We start from the raw sequence: 7,661 nt of genomic DNA on the forward strand, positions 1-7,661 counted from the left end.
GAAGCACTTTTCGAAGGATGAACATTTTGAATATGTTGAATAAAAATACATTCTGAGTATGTCTGAATAGAGAGTGATTTGGAGTGTGCTGAATAGAAGACATATTCTAATTCTATAATATATCACTTCTTTGGTGCACTGGAAATGGCTCCATTTCAGAATCAATAGTTCTGACTGTTGCACTTTAGAAAGGACATTGGATGATCGCTTTTTTGAAAAGCTGTGCCATTGTCATCCTTTGGGTTTCGCTCAGAGCCATGATAAACACCCAGGGTGGGGAACGAAGACACCCTCAAAGAGTAAGGAATTCTGCCTCAAATTTCTGAGGGCCCCAGAGTTTGGATCTGCTTCATCAAGCACAGTGCATGAATTATGCAATATTTTTCAATAACTAAAAGTAGCCATTAATATCTGCCTGAAAGAAGCTTGACCTGGGAGTATTATCTTTGGTTGCCAGAGGATACATTCAATCCTTTTTGGTGTTTGTTTGAATAAGGGAATAGACAGTTTAGGTTGCTTAGCTGAACACAGAGCACATTTTTATCCTGAAAGGGAAATTAGAAATCCTGACTTTAAAACAAAGACAAGATTCCTTCTCTGCTTGGATCAGCACATTAATCAGCTAATAAACAAATATTTATTAAGTTCCTGTAATGAAACCTTTGACTCTCCTGTTTAATAACTTTCAGCAAATTCTCTAATATCCTGGCAAAGAAAATATTTTCTGTACCAAGTCATCTTAAAACATGTTTATTTTTCCATTTCATCTTTGAACGAACTAAAGGTGTTTCATTTTTTTGCCCCTTAGAGATGGGTTATTCAATTCCATGTCTCTTTCCAGTTCTAAGTTACACAGCCTTTGGTCAGCAAAGCAAATTTATTTTTCCATGTTGAAAAAGACAGACTCATAAGATAAGATCACCTACCTAATGGTTCCAAAATCTGATTTGTGTGTTAAAATCACATGGGGAACCTATCGATGTATAATCAAATTTGCCATTAGTCCGAATTTCATTTTAGGGACCACTGACTTCATTTTACAGGCAGGGAAGTTGAAGGTAACACAATTTGTGGCAGAGTTGGCTAAGAGACCCCAAATCTCCTCCCAGCTCACAGTCCTGTTTTCATTCTACTGAACCTTCCCTTACATGCAACAACTTCCAGGATTAAAGAGATAAATACCTGTCAGTGAAATTTTAAATGGATTTTTGGACATTTCTATTCGTTTCCCCTGAATTTCTACTCTCTATGAGTACATTGGATGTCAAGTTCCTTAATAGCAAGAACCTTTATGAAAAGTGACCAACAGCACAAAATCCTATACTAAGTACTGGTCAGAACAAACTTCGAAGACCCAGTTTCATCCATTAGGAGCTTATTTGCTCAGCATTTACTGAAGACTCACTCCGTGCATACTCTCTGCTAGGCTCTCTGGGGATATAAGAATTTTAAATAGATGTGCTTCAAAGGAACACGCAGTCTCATCGAACAGAGAGGACCCAAACATACAAAAAGGTAACTTAAGCAATTTGTGCAGTAATAGCTCTTGTCTCTGGGTGTTTTAGTTAAAGTAGCTGCTGTAACCCAAAAACTCCCAAATGTGTAGTAGAAATTCCTGATGGGTGGGTAGTTTTCCTCCAGGTGGTGACTCAGGGCTCCAGTCTCTTTCCATCTTTTAGCTCTCTCATCTCAACACGTGGTTCCCGGGGCCATTGTGTTTTTTTGTATCAAGTTGATAGAAGGGACACAGCAGTGGGGAATCACCTTCTTTGGAGGTGAACCATCTTCTTTCTTTTCTTTCACACTCTATTGGCACTATTTCACACTTAACTGCAAAGGAGGTGAGGGTGCAATGTGCTGTCCTCCTAGAAGAGAAAACGGAAATAGAAGAGAAATTCATTAATTATCCCACAAGGGGCTTTGGTGTTCTTATCAGTAAAAGAGATCCTTGTGAATGCTCTAACATTCTCTTCTAGGTGGGGCTTCCCTTGGGCCCCAGAGGACCCCATCTGGAGATCATTCTGGAGATCATTCTAGGTTAAAGGAAAGAGTTGTGCAAAGAAGGGGAAGGGATGCGAAATAGCAGGCACGGCGAGCCTGAGGCCAGTGTTCAACTGGAATGACAGGTGATGTGGAGAAATGGGACCAAGGCTATATATATTTGTTGGTGTTGGCTTGTGGTGGGCTTGAATACCAGGCTAAGGAATTTTACCAACATTTTAGGATAAAACCAAAACTCGTTTAGACTTTATAAAGTTGGGCAAGAGCTTTTTAAAACCCAGCCCTAGTTTGCTGTTCTCTGGGCGCTGTTCAGTTCCTGGTATTGACTGCCAGCTTCTCAGAAGATAGCAGCAATGAATCTGGCAGCTGGGATGTGTCTCTGTCCTCTCTGCTTACCCCAGGAGATTGTGTCTGCACGTGGCTGTTGTTGGACTCCGGGTGAGTTTTCAATTATTGGTTGACAGTGTTTTAAGATGGTTAGAGTCCACCAAGCAAGAGTGCTTGCTTCATGGTCCTCTCCTAGCTGAATCAGCTCTAAGGTGACCCTCTGTTTGGGATCCTCCTTAACCACTAGGAAGCTCCCGGCTGAGTTTTCCATCCAACCTTGGTAACTCTGCAAGGCCTTATGGCGAGTGTTCTGCACACTAAGTTCCCCGGCCTCCTTTCCTTCTACTTTTCTTCTGATTTGTTTTTAACATCTTATTACAGTATAAAATTTTATAAACCAGTACTTACAAATGTAATAAATAAAAGCAAACAAATGCTAGCATACCATCTTGAAGCCTGTTCTCATGAAATACAATATGCATAGGTAAATATATAAGAATAAACCACATTGCTATTGAATCCAAAGAGAACTTGGCCAGCCTGTCTGCCCATGACGTTTTTTAACCCAAGTGAACCGGTAGCTGAGTGGGAACGTCAGGCTCTCTTCCTGGACTGTGTGGTGACTGCCTTCCTATGCATGCCTTCCTAGGCCATGGAACCACAAGGGACAGAGGTCTTAAATGGGTTCCCCTTTGTGGCCAGGCAATAGGACCTAACCTTACCAACAGAATTACCATTAACACACACATAAAAACGAATGTCTTCTTTTTTGTAGGATGGGGAGGGGCAGAGAGAGGATCATGTACAAAATAGATTAAGTACGGGAAAGCCTGTTTTTAAAAATAGTGTCATAATAGGGAAGTTCTTCCCTGCAAGCGTGTGCACAGCCACTCTTGCTAATATGGTAACAAGATTCCACCCTTTCCTTCCTGAGACCAGGTTATGCGGAGAATTTAGTGAGTAGATATTTTTTGAGGATTCTTTTTGGCTCTTTCATGGGCCCCTCACGGTCCTGACATGGGTGACCACCCAGAGATGAATGTAAGGAGATGACACAGGATTCTCTGGCCAGATGGAACAGTGCTGGATGTACGCATGCATACCTGCCACTTCCACATGTACAGTGCTTTTTTTCTGATTATGCAAATAATGTATGCTTACTGTAAAAAAAATTATGAAAAATTTAGAAAAGACAAAAACTATTCCTCACCCCATCTTCCAGAGACAAACTATACTTAACACATCTCTTTCCTGCTTTTATATATATACATATATCTCACCACAATGCACTATCATTTCCTGCATGTATATATATGTACATATGTATGTACATATATATACGTATATATATGTAGGAAAGAGATGTATTAAGATGTATTACAAATGTATAACATTATATATGTCTTTTGTCATCTGCTTTTTTTGTATTCAATTTTATATCATGAGAGTTTTGCCCATCTCACTAAAAAATCTTGGACATTATTGGTGAAGGCTAATATAAATGGACCATGATTTCCACAGCCATCTCACTTTGCTGACCATTTCAGTTGTTTCCAGTTTTAAATGCAACAGGAGAGAGCATCGTGTCAGTAGCTAAGCTTCTGCAACACACCTAAAGGAAGCATGTTGCTGGGTGCCCTGCCCTGATCCCCTTGGGGAAATGCTGAGGATGGATTTGATTTCAAATACTGTAAATCAGGCCAGGCGTGGTGGCTCACACCTGTAATCCCAGCACTTTGGGAGGCTGAGGCGGGTGGATCACCTGAGGTCAGGAGTTTGAGACCAGCCTGGCCAACATGGCGAAACCCCGTCTCTACTAAAAATATACAAATTAGCCAGGCATGATGGTGTGCCTCTGTAGTCCCAGCTACTTGAGAGGCTGAGGCATGAAAATCGCTTAAACCCTGTGAGGTGGAGGTTGCAATGAGCTGAGATCATGCCACTGCACTGCAGCTTGAGCGACAGAGCAAGACACTGACTCCAAAAAAAAAAAAAAAAAAAAAAAAGCCACAGCATGGGTTTCTATGCACATATGGCAGCGAGCCCATTCATTGACTGTCAGGTAGTGTCTACATATAATGGAATACTATTCAGCCTTTAAAAGGAATGCCATTTGGATATATTCTGCACCGTGAATGAACCTTGAAAACATGCTAAGTGAAATAAGCCAAATACAAAAGGAAAAACATTATATGATTCCCTTTATCTGAGTATCTGAGATACCTAGAGTAGTCAAATTCAAAGAGATAGAAAGTAGAGCAGAGGTCGCCAGGGGCTGCAGGGTTGGGGGTTTGGGGGGAAAGGGGAATATTGCTTAATGGGTACAGAGTTTGCATTTGGAATGATGAAAAGTTCTGGAAATCAGTGGGGTAATGGTTGCACAACATCGTGAATGTGCTTACTGCCACTGAATTGTATACTTGAAAATGGTTAAAATGCTAACTCTTATGTACATCTTTCCGCAATTTTTAGAAAGCCACAATAAGGCAGAATTACAACACAGGAGGGTAAATACTAAGGTTCCGCCTAAAGGCTTGGTCCTCCTCGTGGCCCTGGATGACGTCATCCCCCTCGACGGGGACGCCCAGGGACTTTGCCACCCTTCTGAACCCGGCCTTCTCATTCTCTGATTTTCATCCAGGCTCCCCTATTCCAGCACAGCCTCCATTTCCTCAGGTGTCTCATAAATTCACCCCCGACCTCTGAAGAGCTCCACCCCTTCTCACAGGGCAAGCTCACTGCTCGGTTCTTCTTCCCTTCCAGGGCTTCCATTCTTATCCCGAGTTTCCAGCTTCAGCCAGGTGCCCAGGGATGCCTGCTGTGGCCGGATCCAAAGGCCTCGGCGGGAGGAAACAACGCAGCTCTCTGGGGACCAGGGTGGGCGGCATCCCCCAGTCAGGTTTCCTTTCCAGCATCTGCCGGGAGGGCTGCAGGCCAGCTGGGTTTTTCACCAGCTCATCTACTCAAACAAGCACATCTCCTAAAGACAAATGTTGGTTGTGTTCTCGGAGACACTGGAGTTTAAGTCCACAGTGGGGAATTCCCCCACTAGCCAGGCACCTGTTCTGCTCTTGAAGTCAGCGGGTCCCCATCCCTGGGCAGAGGAGCTTTCGGTTTCTGACGTTCTCCTCCTGAGGCTGCTGGAATCACAGGAAGACCTCATTCCCCTTTAATGTCAGCTTTCCCATCCCCTGCATGTGGTCTCAAGACCTTGAAGCCCTTTCTTATAACAGGTGGGTGGGGGCGGGGGGGCAGGGGAGGGGTGACAGCTTCTTCTGTCATATAAACATAAAAACTTCAGCAACAGTGTCTGATTGCATCAAAGCTGAGACCCAGATATGCTGGAATGTGGAGACAGAGACAGTCCTGGTGTGCTGGTGTGGGGGAGGTTAAAGGGACATCAGACCAGCTGTTGAACCACACCCTTCGTTTGCCAAAAGCTCCATGGGGAAGAACTGGAATCCTGTCAAAAGCTTGCACATATTCTGACACATGCAGATATGTCTTATGGGCTTAGCAGGCCCTGACAGAGGCGGGGATTGAGCACGAGGTTCGCAGATGTCTAACTCCCCACAGGCGAAGAAGGAAGAAGGCTGAAGGAGCCACGCTCACAGCAGGACGGGCCCTGGGCCCTGGGTGTCTGGAAAGCTGTGGGTGATGTGCCCTGACTCGACCCCATGGTGGAGCCCAGCACTCCAGGAGGGAGAATACTTGTAAAGAATTAAATTAGAATGATTTGCCTGGGAGGTGGAGTCAGCAGCATAAGGAGCCTGCTAAAAGGGCGAGGGCAGAGTAGTGAGAAGTTTCTATACAGGCTGGAGAGCACTGGAAGCCAGTGGCAGCGGAGTGAGAGAGGAGAGAACAGACACCTCAAAGGCCGGGGACCGTCGCTGGTGGCTGGACTAGGTGAGCAGCTCAGTGTTAGGGGAGCAGGTGGCCTCCGTGGGAGCAGCTGAGGGCAGCAGGATGGCCAGGGCCACAGGAAACAGCTAGGTTATTTGCAGACAGCTCCCACCTGGGCTGCATCCATCACCCACGCACTGTCTTATCCTCAGAGACGCAGGCCAAAAACAATTGCTTCTTTTCAGTGGCTACATTTTGAATCAGGTGATGCTTGATAAAAATGAACCATCCTGCTCTTCTTCACTCGACCTGCCTTTTCACCTACCCAAACAAACAAAAGCAAAAATAAAACAAGACAATAATAGCAATGAGGCAGAGGAAAGACCGAGTCCCATCCTACAAGAAGGGAGGCCTTAGTCTCCCCCCAGCCACTCCTATCACCCCAAATCATCGCTGCCTGAATGCTGCCTTCACCATCTCAGCCCAAGACACTGTGTTCTTGACATTTTGATCATCGGGATCATTATGTCATTTCTTTGGCAATTGAAAGCAATGTTCCTGCTCCTGTGTGGGTTTGAACAAACAGCCCAAGGGGAGAAATAATGAATTCTTAAAGGAGAAAAAGTCTGTTTCTCACCTCAAGCACCTGGAAGGCTAAGGCGGGAGGATTGCTTGAGGTCAGGAGTCTGAGGCTGCAGTGAGCTATGTTCACACCACTGCATTCCAGCCTGGGTGACACAGTGAGACCCTGTCTCAAAAAAAAAAAAAAATCCTGTAAGCAATGAGACACACAAGGAGTAATCCAGCACACAGGGCCTTAGCACACACCCCAGCCTGCACACTCCGCAACCTTCTGCTCTTACCTTAGTGTCACAAGGTGTGGCTTGAGCAGCTCTTGCCCAGACAGATAAAAAGCAGGTGTAACATAGTGACCCCCAAGGGACCCAAAGGTGCCCATGGTTTGCAAGAGAGGAAAGAACAGAGAGAACCTGAACATTCCCAGAATTGCATTGCTCACTAGCCAAGCTGTGGCTTCCTTGGCACATGTAGCTGGCATGGGCTCCGTCCACGAGCAGGCCCGGCTGAGCAGAAGGCAGCTTCCAGGAACTCCAGGGTACAGCTATTGAGTTGATCCAACAGGTGCCCAGGCCAACACCACCATGGGGCCTGAAGCTACCTGCCCACTCCTCTCTGACCTCTCAACCCTGACCAACAGCTACCCTTACAGCAGGATGGGCCAAAGGGTCATGGGACAAGCCACAAATGCAGATGACACAGCCTGGGTACATCATGCACAGCAGGGTCCACTCTGTTCCACCATCAAAGACCCCTGCCTCCTAACTGGGCTTCAGAGCGGGCAGGACGCACCTGTGCTTCAGTAGTGCAGCTCCCGTAATGGCTGGATTGCCACATGCTGGAATCTCAGTACAGCTGCCCAGATGTCCTAAACATGTTTTAGTCATCTTTCTAGAGAAGGTAGAGACTGTGAT

At 45.4% G+C, this 7,661-nt stretch overlaps 1 long non-coding RNA gene across 1 annotated transcript; it reads right to left on the reverse strand.

Moving 5' to 3' along the window:
• Nucleotides 1–735: 735 nt before the first annotated feature.
• On the reverse strand, nucleotides 736–7,190 carry LOC116480418 (uncharacterized). Its single transcript, XR_004251291.1, has 3 exons — nucleotides 7,035–7,190; nucleotides 5,055–5,287; nucleotides 736–1,865 (listed from the first exon to the last, which is right to left on the reverse strand). It is a non-coding gene; the product is annotated as an uncharacterized LOC116480418 (long non-coding RNA).
• Nucleotides 7,191–7,661: the final 471 nt, after the last annotated feature.

The sequence above is a fragment of the Hylobates moloch genome, unplaced genomic scaffold, assembly GCF_009828535.3.
Source record: "Hylobates moloch isolate HMO894 unplaced genomic scaffold, HMol_V3 SCAFFOLD_3, whole genome shotgun sequence".
Classification (NCBI taxonomy): domain Eukaryota; kingdom Metazoa; phylum Chordata; class Mammalia; order Primates; family Hylobatidae; genus Hylobates; species Hylobates moloch.